At 50.8% G+C, this 12,407-nt stretch overlaps 1 non-coding gene across 1 annotated transcript; it reads right to left on the bottom strand.

Moving 5' to 3' along the window:
• Window positions 1-6,458: 6,458 nt before the first annotated feature.
• Window positions 6,459-6,572, bottom strand: LOC139274439 (U5 spliceosomal RNA). The gene has a single exon (XR_011595497.1). It is a non-coding gene; the product is annotated as a U5 spliceosomal RNA (small nuclear RNA).
• Window positions 6,573-12,407: the final 5,835 nt, after the last annotated feature.

Genomic DNA, 12,407 nt, shown 5'->3' with positions numbered 1-12,407 from the left:
ACAGTACACGGAATGGGTGACGGTACATTTAATTTTTTTTTTCTTTTCAACGTGCATTACGAAACAGACCTTGCATTGTACATGGCACGACATAGGTGTTTACAGATCATGGTGCTCCATGTACACAAAAAAGAAGTTCCAAGTACGGCCCGAGGGGAGTTTTGAACTGATTCCTGCCCCAGGGTTTACCGTGGCAGAAGGGCTTTAAATGGTGGCCCTTCCCCACTGTGCCTTTGCGGCGGCTGCACCAATTTTTAGTGCGTCCCTCAGCACGTAGTCCTGGATCTTGGTTTGCGTCAGTCTGCAACACGCAGATGTGGACGTCTCCTTGCTCTGGAAGACCAGCAAGTTTTGGCAAGACCAAAGAGCGTCTTTGACCGAATTGATGGCCCTCCAGCAGCAGGTGATGTCTGTCTCGGTGCGTGTCCCTGGGAACAGCCCGTAGAGCACAGAGTCCTGTGTTATGGAGCTGCTTGGGATGAACCTCGACAGCAACCACTGCATCTCTTTCCAGACCTGCCTTGCAAAGGCACAATCCTGAAGGAGATGGGTGACAGTCTTGTCCACCCGCAGCCGACTCGGGGGCACCATGCCGTGTTGCTGAGACGTCGGCTGTGCATGAACGCTCTGACGGGTAGGGCCCTCCTCACTGCCAACCAAGCTACGTCTTGGTGCTTGTGTGAAAGCTCTGGCGATGAGATGTTCTGCCAAACGAGTTCGACAGTCCGCTCAGGGAACCACCCGACAGGATCCACCCTCTCCTTCTTTCGTAGGGCGTCCAGGACCTTACGTGCTGACCACTGTTTTATGGCTTTGTGGTCAAATGGGTTTTTTGTGAAAAATTTTCCACGAAGGACAGGTGGACAGGCATGGTCCAACTGGTGCGGGCATTTTGCGGCAGCGTGGACAGGCCCATTCTTCGCAACAAAGGGGACAGGTAGAACCACAGCACGTAGTGACACTTGGTGTTTGTGTACCGGGGGTCTGTGCACAGCTTGATGCAACCGCACACAAAGGTGGCCCTCAGGATGAGGGCCACGTTCGGAACATCCTTTCCACCACTGTCCAGAGATTTGTACATTGTGTCTCTGCGGACACAGTCCATTTTGGACCTCCAGACAAAGTGGAAGACGGCCCGGGTGACTGCCGCGGCACAGGAGCGAGGGATGGGCCAGACCTGTGCCACGTGTAGCAACCCCGAGAGTAGCTCACTCCTGATGACCAGGTTCTTTCCTGCCATGGAGAGGAAGCACAGCTTCCACCATTCCAGTTTTTGCTTCACTTTGGCGATATGCTATTCCAAGTTTTTGGCGCATGCCCCGTCCGCTCCGAACCATATTCCCAACACCTTCAGGTAATCTGGCTTAATGGTGAAGGGAATAAAGGATTGGTCGGCCCAGTTGCCAAAGAACATGGCCTCACTTTTGCTGCAATTGACCTTCACTCCCGAGGCCAGTTCAAACTGGTCGCAGATTGTGAGCAATCTGCGGACCGACTGCGGATCCGAGCAAAAGATGGCTATGTCATCCATGTACAGGGAGGTCTTGACCTGAGCGCCTCTGCTGCCTGGGATCGTCACCCCTCTAATGCCTGCATCCTTCCTGATGGACCCGGCAAAGGGCTCGATACAACACACAAACAAGAGACGAGAGAGGTCAGCCTTGCCTGACTCCAGATCTGATCGTAAAGCTTTCAGTTTCCCACCCGCTGATTAGAACTGCGCTACTGATGTCTCTGTAGAGCAGTTGGATCCAATTGCGGATACCCGCCCCAAACCCCATTTTGGAGAGCACGTCCATCAGGTACGTGTGCGATATCCTGTCAAAGGCCTTCTCCTGTTCTAAGCTGATTAAGCAGGTGTCCACCCCACTGTCCTGCACGTAGGCGATCGTATCCCTGAGTAGCACCAGGCTATCAGAGATCTTCCTGCCAGGGACAGCGCAGGTCTGGTCCATGTGAATCACCAGCTCAAGAGCAAACTTGCGCCTGTTGGCGATGACCTTTGCCAGGATCTTGTAGTCCACATTGAGCAGTAAAATGGGCCGCCAGTTTTTGATTTCCTCCCTCTCCCCCTTCTGCTTGTAGATGAGGGTGATGATGCCTTTCCTCATCGATTCTGACATACTGCCAGCCAGAAGCATACCCTCGTACACTTCCAGCAGGTCTGGGCCCATCCAGTCCCACAGAGCCGAATACAACTCGACCGGTAAGCCATCGCTTCTGGGAGTTTTACTCGTTGCAAGGGACCAGACGGCCTTTGTCATCTCATCCAGAGTTAGCGGGTGGTCCAGACTCTCCTGCTCGCTGTCGTTTAGGACCTCCGTGATAGACGACAGGAACGACTGGGAGGCCGTGTGGTCTGTGGGCTTGACGTCGTACAGCCTGGCATAAAAGGATTTGCTGATCCTCAGCATGTCAGGCTGCGAAAACGTCACAGAACCGTCTTCTCCCTTTAGGCTGGTGATCACAGAGCTCCCCCTGTGTACCTTTTGGAAGAAGAAGCGCGAACATGTCTCATCCTGCTCGATGGAGCGGACTCTGGAGCGGAAATGATTTTGGAGGACTCTGAGACAAAGAGCAAGACTTTCTGGCCTTTCACCTCTTCGAGTTCCTCCGCGACATCGACTCCCATCGACTGCAACAGGAGCAGGTTTTGCATGCTCTTCTGGAGTTGGGACAATTCCCTCTGTCTCCCTCTCGCCTCCTGAACACCATTGCGGATGAAAAACCTCTTGATGTTTGTCTTGATTGTTTCCCACCAGTGCATCGGGGAATCGCAGAGGGGTTTTACGGTTCTCCAACCTTTGTAATCCCTCTTGAGTTCCTCCACATTTTCCGGAGTCAACAGTTTCACGTTCAGCTTCCATATCCCTCTGCCAACTTTCTGGTTTTCCTGTGGGCAAAAGTCGGCCAGTAGGAGGCAGTGGTCAGAGAAGAACACCAGTGTGACATCGGTGGATCTGACCTTGAGCGTGTGGGACACAAACAGGAAGTCTATTCTAGAACGGACGGACCCGTCTGGTCTCGGCCAGGTGTATCTGCGCGGTGCTCCGTCTGCAGGGTTGCTGAAGATGTCGCACAGCTTGGCGTCTTTTACAGCATCCATCAGGAGTTTGGACGTGGCGTCCAGTTTGCTGTCGGCTCTGCTGGATCGTCCAGCCGCATCGATGATGCAGTTGAAGTCACCACCCAGAATGACCGGCCTGGTCGTCGCCAGCAGCAGTGTGAGCTGCTGGAAGAGGGCCAGCCACTCGCTTCTGAGAGGCGAGACATACACGCTAATTTTTGTACATTACATCTGCTACGAGGAGGCGGATGCCCACCACCTCCTTAACTTCAGTGATGGTGAAGTGGCCTCCCCACAGCAGAATGCCTAGGCCGGAAGACCAGCAGTCGTTGCCTCCTGACCATATGGATGGTCCATGGGCCCACCATCATGATCACTGCCGGTAACTGCTGAAGTGCAGCAGCCTGCACTCCTGCAAGAACAGCAGGTCTGCTTTGACCTTGGCGAGGTAGCCCAAGGTGGAAACACATCGTGTAGTGGATTTTACGCTACGCACGTTAATAGATGCAATTTTTAAATCTATGTTTAAGTTACAGGTTACAGTTCAAAACATTTACATTTCAAATAAACTGTCCTTTACGTTGGAGACCTGTCCAGTGGCCGGTTCCTGCAAACATAGATTTTCAATGTAAAAGTCTACTTCACCTGGGCTGGCATACTGGTCTTTTTTTTTCTTTCAAAATATACTTTATTCATATAAAAATTTGTACAGTACATTCAAAAGCAGTTCAGTACATTTAGCTGCGGTCAGCAATCCCATACACTATATTTGGGTGCTGACAGCAGTTCCATTCGATACATTTCCTTGCTTTTCATTTCAAGTACAATTCGGTACAATACGGGATACATTGTAGTACATTCGACAAATTACATTACATGTGTCACTATACAGGACACGGAATGGCTGATGGTACATTTACATATTTTCTTTTCAACGTGCATTATGAAACAGACCTTGCATTGTACATGGCACTACATAGGTGTTTATAGATGATGGTGCTCCATGTACACAAAAAAGAAGTTACAAGTACGGCCCGAGGGGAGTTTTGAACAGATTCCTGCCCCCGGGTTTATCGTGGCAGAAGGGCTTTAAACTGTGGCCCTTCCCCACCGTGCCTTTGCGGCAGCTGCACCAATTTTAAGTGCGTCCCTCAGCACGTTGTCCTGGATCTTGGATTGCACCAGTCTGCAACACACAGACATGGACATCTCCTTGCTCTGGAAGACCAGCAAGTTTCGGCAAGACCAAAGAGCGTCTTTGACTGAGTTGATGACCCTCCAGCAGCAGGGATGTCTGTCTCAGTGTGTGTCCCTGGGAACAGTCCGTAGAGCACAGAGACTTGTGTTCCGGAGCTGCTTGGGATGAACCTCGACAGAAACTACTGCATCTCTTTCCAAACCTGCCTTGCGAAGACGCAATTCTGAAGGAGATGGGTGACAGTCTCGTCCGCCCTGCAGTCGACTCGGGGGCACTGTGCCGTGTTGCTGAGACGTCGGCTGTGCATGAACGCTCTGACGGGTAGGGCCCTCCTCACCGCCAACCAAGCTACGTCTTGGTGCTTGTGTGAAAGCTCTGGCGATAAGACGTTCTGCCAAACGAGTTCGACAGTCCGCTCAGCGAACCACCCGACAGGGTCCACCCTCGGCTTCTTTCGTAGGGCGTCCAGGATGTTACGTGCTGACCACTGTTTTATGGCCTTGTGGTCAAAGGGGTTTTTTGTGAAAAACTTTTCCACGAAGGACAGGTGGACAGGCAACAATGGGGACAGGTAGAAACTCAGCACGTAGTGACACTTGGTGTTTGTGTACTGGGGGTCTGTGCACAGCTTGATGCAGCCGCACACAAAGGTGGCCATCAGGATGAGGGCCACGTTCGGAACATCCTTTCTTCCACTGTCCAGAGATTTGTACATTGTATCTCTGCGGACACGCTCCATTTTGGACCTCCAGACAAAGTGGAAGACGGCCCGGGTGACTGCCGTGGCACAGGAGCGAGAGATGGGCCAGACCTGTGCCACATGCAGCAAACCCGAGAGCACCTCACTCCTGATGACCAGGTTCTTTCCTGCCATGGAGAGGAAGCGCAGCTTCCACCATCCCAGTTTTTGCATCACTTTGACGACACGCTCTTCCAGGTTTTTGGCGCATGCCCCGTCCGCTCCGAACCATATTCCCAACACCTTCAGGTAATCTGGCTTAACGGTGAAGGGGATAAAGGATCGGTCAGTTGCCAAAGAACATGGCCTCACTTTTGCTGCGATTGACCTTCGCTCCCAAGGCCAGTTCAAACTGGTTGCAGATTGTGAGCAATCTGCGGACCGACTGCGGATCCGAGCAAAAGATGGCCACATCATCCACATACAGAGAGGTCTTAACCTGAGCGCCTCCGCTGCCTGGGATCGTCACCCCTCTAATGCCCGCATCCTTCCTAATGGACCCGGCAAAGGGCTCGATACAACACACAAACAAGACAGACGAGAGAGGACAGCCTTGCCTGACTCCAGATCTGATCAGAAAGCTTTCAGTTTCCCACCCGTTGATTAGAACTGCGCTACAGTTATACAGAGTATTGGTGAGACCACACCTGGAATACTGCGTGCAGTTTTGGTTTCCATATTTACGAAAGGATATACTTGCTTTGGAGGCAGTTCAGAGAAGGTTCCAGAGATGAGGGGGTTGACTTATGAGGAAAGGTTGAGTAGGTTGGACCTCTACTCATTGGAATTCAGATGAATGAGAGGTAATGGTATTGAAACGTATAAAATTATGAGGGGGCTTGACAAGGTGGATGCAGAGAGGATGTTTCCACTGATGGGGGAGACTAGAACTAGAGGGCATAATCTTAGAATAAGGGGCCGCCAGAGATGAGAAGGAATTTCTTCTCTCAGAGGCTTATAAATCTGGAATTTGCTGCCTCGGAGAACTGTTGAAATTTGAACATTGAATAAATTTAAGACAGAAATAGACAGTTTCTTGAGCGATAAGGGGAGCGGGCGGGGAAGTGGAGCTGAGTCCATGATCAGATCAGCCATGATCTTATTGAATAGCGGAGCAGAAGAAGAGCCATATTACCTACTCCTATTTCTTATGTTTAGCTCTGTCAAGCCTGTCTGGTGGCTGGTGTACAAAGACCACTACACGTGAAAACAATCCACGCACAGGCATCCTCCCACGCTCCAAGATTTAGTTCGGAATCTGGAGTTTTAAGATTCTTCTGAAAGCTGGCGACCCCCAGGTGGGCAAGTTAACTCCCACAAACAAGTGCTTTATTACGACATTCACAACTACAACAAGTAGAACCAATAGCCAAATCATCAGCAGTCATCGCAACCAGTACAAAGCCACACCTACTGCATAACGCAAAGATCAGTCTGTTTTTGAACAATAAGACAGCCCCACTAAAGCAGAGCCTCGAAAAATTAATTAAAACTCTGAATGTTACTCTCCACGGAAATCTTTAGTAAAAGGCGAAAGATTTGTACGATCTGAAGAGAAACCAGAGGGTACTGATTATTCCCGCGCAGCTCCTCGCTCACAAGCGACGGCTTGCCTCTTTAACGTTGGGCTGAGCCGCTAGAACTAACTTCTAGAAAAGATATATTACCACAAATCAATACAGCGCGAGGGAATGTAACTGGAAACTTCAGTGTCCGTGAAAATCAGTTAAACCTGAAGTTTATTTTAGTTTCTTGCTAAGTATTATGAAGAACATTGTGGGTATGTAAATGAGCTTGAGCTTTGTGTGGGCTGGGTTTACAGTGACGTGTCCAATTCTTCGGTACAACTTTACTTCGGGTTTTTATTCTCTCTCGGTGTGATTTGAAGCTTAAGGTAAACATTTTGGATCAGTGCGGTTTCTGCTCGTGAGCAAACGTGTTTTAGTTTTTTTTTGAAATTCGTAGCCAATCGTTCCAATTCTTTGTCAAATCACAAACGCCAGAGGTCACCTTGGGCGCATTCAAGGATCACTCTGCGCCAATGCTCTTAGCCAAAAGGCCTAGAGCCACTGCACCGTTCCTGGAAGTACTGCAATACCAGGTTCGTGCCATGGAGGTGGATGGGTCAAGCCACCCCACCCACCCATACAGGAAGCATTAACACAATGAGAGCAGACACAGAGCTCAGAGCCGTGCACTGTCCACATCTAGTATCCATTTCACTGATTTCAATGATATAAACCAGACTTGTTACTGTATTGGTCTGAATTTTGTTAAATTTCAAAATGTACTTTATTCATATAAAAATTTGTACAGTACATTCAAAAGCAGTTCAGTACATTTAGCTGCGGTCAGCAATCCCACACACTACATTTGGCTGCTGACGGCAGTTCCGTTCGATACATTTCCTTGCTTTTCATTTCAAGTACAATTCGGTACAATACGGGATACATTGTAGTACATTCGCCAAATTACATTACATGTGTCACTATACAGTACACGGAATGGGTGACGGTACATTTAATTTTTTTTTTCTTTTCAACGTGCATTACGAAACAGACCTTGCATTGTACATGGCACGACATAGGTGTTTACAGATCATGGTGCTCCATGTACACAAAAAAGAAGTTCCAAGTACGGCCCGAGGGGAGTTTTGAACTGATTCCTGCCCCAGGGTTTACCGTGGCAGAAGGGCTTTAAATGGTGGCCCTTCCCCACTGTGCCTTTGCGGCGGCTGCACCAATTTTTAGTGCGTCCCTCAGCACGTAGTCCTGGATCTTGGTTTGCGTCAGTCTGCAACACGCAGATGTGGACGTCTCCTTGCTCTGGAAGACCAGCAAGTTTTGGCAAGACCAAAGAGCGTCTTTGACCGAATTGATGGCCCTCCAGCAGCAGGTGATGTCTGTCTCGGTGCGTGTCCCTGGGAACAGCCCGTAGAGCACAGAGTCCTGTGTTATGGAGCTGCTTGGGATGAACCTCGACAGCAACCACTGCATCTCTTTCCAGACCTGCCTTGCAAAGGCACAATCCTGAAGGAGATGGGTGACAGTCTTGTCCACCCGCAGCCGACTCGGGGGCACCATGCCGTGTTGCTGAGACGTCGGCTGTGCATGAACGCTCTGACGGGTAGGGCCCTCCTCACTGCCAACCAAGTTACGTCTTGGTGCTTGTGTGAAAGCTCTGGCGATGAGATGTTCTGCCAAACGAGTTCGACAGTCTGCTCAGGGAACCACCCGACAGGATCCACCCTCTCCTTCTTTCGTAGGGCGTCCAGGACCTTACGTGCTGACCACTGTTTTATGGCTTTGTGGTCAAATGGGTTTTTTGTGAAAACTTTTCCACGAAGGACAGGTGGACAGGCATGGTCCAACTGGTGCGGGCATTTTGCGGCAGCGTGGACAGGCCCATTCTTCGCAACAAAGGGGACAGGTAGAACCACAGCACGTAGTGACACTTGGTGTTTGTGTACCGGGGGTCTGTGCACAGCTTGATGCAACCGCACACAAAGGTGGCCCTCAGGAACATCCTTTCCACCACTGTCCAGAGATTTGTACATTGTGTCTCTGCGGACACAGTCCATTTTGGACCTCCAGACAAAGTGGAAGACGGCCCGGGTGACTGCCGCGGCACAGGAGCGAGGGATGGGCCAGACCTGTGCCACGTGTAGCAACCCCGAGAGTAGCTCACTCCTGATGACCAGGTTCTTTCCTGCCATGGAGAGGAAGCACAGCTTCCACCATTCCAGTTTTTGCTTCACTTTGGCGATATGCTATTCCAAGTTTTTGGCGCATGCCCCGTCCGCTCCGAACCATATTCCCAACACCTTCAGGTAATCTGGCTTAATGGTGAAGGGAATAAAGGATCGGTCGGCCCAGTTGCCAAAGAACATGGCCTCACTTTTGCTGCAATTGACCTTCACTCCCGAGGCCAGTTCAAACTGGTCGCAGATTGTGAGCAATCTGCGGACCGACTGCGGATCCGAGCAAAAGATGGCTACGTCATCCATGTACAGGGAGGTCTTGACCTGAGCGCCTCTGCTGCCTGGGATCGTCACCCCTCTAATGCCTGCATCCTTCCTGATGGACCCGGCAAAGGGCTCGATACAACACACAAACAAGAGACGAGAGAGGACAGCCTTGCCTGACTCCAGATCTGATCGTAAAGCTTTCAGTTTCCCACCGCTGATTAGAACTGCGCTACTGATGTCTCTGTAGAGCAGTTGGATCCAATTGCGGATACCCGCCCCAAACCCCATTTTGGAGAGCACGTCCATCAGGTACGTGTGCGATATCCTGTCAAAGGCCTTCTCCTGTTCTAAGCTGATTAAGCAGGTGTCCACCCCACTGTCCTGCACGTAGGCGATCGTATCCCTGAGTAGCACCAGGCTATCAGAGATCTTCCTGCCAGGGACAGCGCAGGTCTGGTCCGGGTGAATCACCAGCTCAAGAGCAAACTTGCGCCTGTTGGCGATGACCTTTGCCAGGATCTTGTAGTCCACATTGAGCAGTAAAATGGGCCGCCAGTTTTTGATTTCCTCCCTCTCCCCCTTCTGCTTGTAGATGAGGGTGATGATGCCTTTCCTCATCCATTCTGACATACTGCCAGCCAGAAGCATACCCTCGTACACTTCCAGCAGGTCTGGGCCCATCCAGTCCCACAGAGCCGAATACAACTCGACCGGTAAGCCATCGCTTCTGGGAGTTTTACTCGTTGCAAGGGACCAGACGGCCTTTGTCATCTCATCCAGAGTTAGCGGGTGGTCCAGACTCTCCTGCTCGCTGTCGTTTAGGACCTCCGTGATAGACGACAGGAACGACTGGGAGGCCGTGTGGCCTGTGGGCTTGACGTCGTACAGCCTGGCATAGAAGGATTTGCTGATCCTCAGCATGTCAGGCTGCGAAAACGTCACAGAACCGTCTTCTCCCTTTAGGCTGGTGATCACAGAGCTCCCCCTGTGTACCTTTTGGAAGAAGAAGCGCGAACATATCTCATCCTGCTCGATGGAGCGGACTCTGGAGCGGAAATGATTTTGGAGGACTCTGAGACAAAGAGCAAGACTTTCTGGCCTTTCACCTCTTCGAGTTCCTCCGCGACATCGACTCCCATCGACTGCAACAGGAGCAGGTTTTGCATGCTCTTCTGGAGTTGGGACAATTCCCTCTGTCTCCCTCTCGCCTCCTGAACACCATTGCGGATGAAAAACCTCTTGATGTTTGTCTTGATTGTTTCCCACCAGTGCATCGGGGAATCGCAGAGGGGTTTTACGGTTCTCCAACCTTTGTAATCCCTCTTGAGTTCCTCCACATTTTCCGGAGTCAACAGTTTCACGTTCAGCTTCCATATCCCTCTGCCAACTTTCTGGTTTTCCTGTGGGCAAAAGTCGGCCAGTAGGAGGCAGTGGTCAGAGAAGAACACCAGTGTGACATCGGTGGATCTGACCTTGAGCGTGTGGGACACAAACAGGAAGTCTATTCTGGAACGGACGGACCCGTCTGGTCTCGGCCAGGTGTATCTGCGCGGTGCTCCGTCTGCAGGGTTGCTGAAGATGTCGCACAGCTTGGCGTCTTTTACAGCATCCATCAGGAGTTTGGACGTGGCGTCCAGTTTGCTGTCGGCTCTGCTGGATCGTCCAGCCGCATCGCTGATGCAGTTGAAGTCACCACCCAGAATGACCGGCCTGGTCGTCGCCAGCAGCAGTGTGAGCTGCTGGAAGAGGGCCAGCCACTCGCTTCTGAGAGGCGAGACATACACGTTAATTTTTGTACATTACATCTGCTACGAGGAGGCGGATGCCCACCACCTCCTTAACTTCAGTGATGGTGAAGTGGCCTCCCCACAGCAGAATGCCTAGGCCGGAAGACCAGCAGTCGTTGCCTCCTGACCATATGGATGGTCCATGGGCCCACCATCGTGACCACTGCCGGTAACTGCTGAAGTGCAGCAGCCTGCACTCCTGCAAGAACAGCAGGTCTGCTTTGACCTTGGCGAGGTAGCCCAAGGTGGAAACATTTCGTGGAGTGGATTTTACGCTACGCACGTTAATAGATGCAATTTTTAAATCTATGTTTAAGTTACAGGTTACAGTTCAAAACATTTACATTTCAAATAAACTGTCCTTTACGTTGGAGACCTGTCCAGTGGCCGGTTCCTGCAAACATAGATTTTCAATGTAAAAGTCTACTTCACCTGGGCTGGCATACTGGTCTTTTTTTTTCTTTCAAAATATACTTTATTCATATAAAAATTTGTACAGTACATTCAAAAGCAGTTCAGTACATTTAGCTGCGGTCAGCAATCCCATACACTACATTTGGGTGCTGACAGCAGTTCCATTCGATACATTTCCTTGCTTTTCATTTCAAGTACAATTCGGTACAATACGGGATACATTGTAGTACATTCGACAAATTACATTACATGTGTCACTATACAGTACACGGAATGGCTGATGGTACATTTACATATTTTCTTTTCAACGTGCATTATGAAACAGACTTGCATTGTACATGGCACTACACAGGTGTTTATAGATGATGGTGCTCCATGTACACAAAAAAGAAGTTACAAGTACGGCCCGAGGGGAGTTTTGAACAGATTCCTGCCCCCGGGTTTATCGTGGCAGAAGGGCTTTAAACTGTGGCCCTTCCCCACCGTGCCTTTGCGGCAGCTGCACCAATTTTAAGTGCGTCCCTCAGCACGTAGTCCTGGATCTTGGATTGCACCAGTCTGCAACACGCAGACATGGACATCTCCTTGCTCTGGAAGACCAGCAAGTTTCGGCAAGACCAAAGAGCGTCTTTGACTGAGTTGATGACCCTCCAGCAGCAGGGATGTCTGTCTCAGTGTGTGTCCCTGGGAACAGTCCGTAGAGCACAGAGACTTGTGTTCCGGAGCTGCTTGGGATGAACCTCGACAGAAACTACTGCATCTCTTTCCAAACCTGCCTTGCGAAGGCGCAATCCTGAAGGAGATGGGTGACAGTCTCGTCCGCCCTGCAGTCGACTCGGGGGCACTGTGCCGTGTTGCTGAGACGTCGGCTGTGCATGAACGCTCTGACGGGTAGGGCCCTCCTCACCGCCAACCAAGCTACGTCTTGGTGCTTGTGTGAAAGCTCTGGCGATAAGACGTTCTGCCAAACGAGTTCGACAGTCCGCTCAGCGAACCACCCGACAGGGTCCACCCTCGGCTTCTTTCGTAGGGCGTCCAGGATGTTACGTGCTGACCACTGTTTTATGGCCTTGTGGTCAAAGGGGTTTTTTGTGAAAAACTTTTCCACGAAGGACAGGTGGACAGGCAACAATGGGGACAGGTAGAAACTCAGCACGTAGTGACACTTGGTGTTTGCGTACTGGGGGTCTGTGCACAGCTTGATGCAGCCGCACACAAAGGTGGCCATCAGGATG

This window comes from Pristiophorus japonicus, chromosome 9 (assembly GCF_044704955.1).
Source record: "Pristiophorus japonicus isolate sPriJap1 chromosome 9, sPriJap1.hap1, whole genome shotgun sequence".
In the NCBI taxonomy this organism is placed as follows: Eukaryota; Metazoa; Chordata; class Chondrichthyes; family Pristiophoridae; genus Pristiophorus; species Pristiophorus japonicus.
This window is presented reverse-complemented; position numbering and strand designations above follow the sequence as displayed.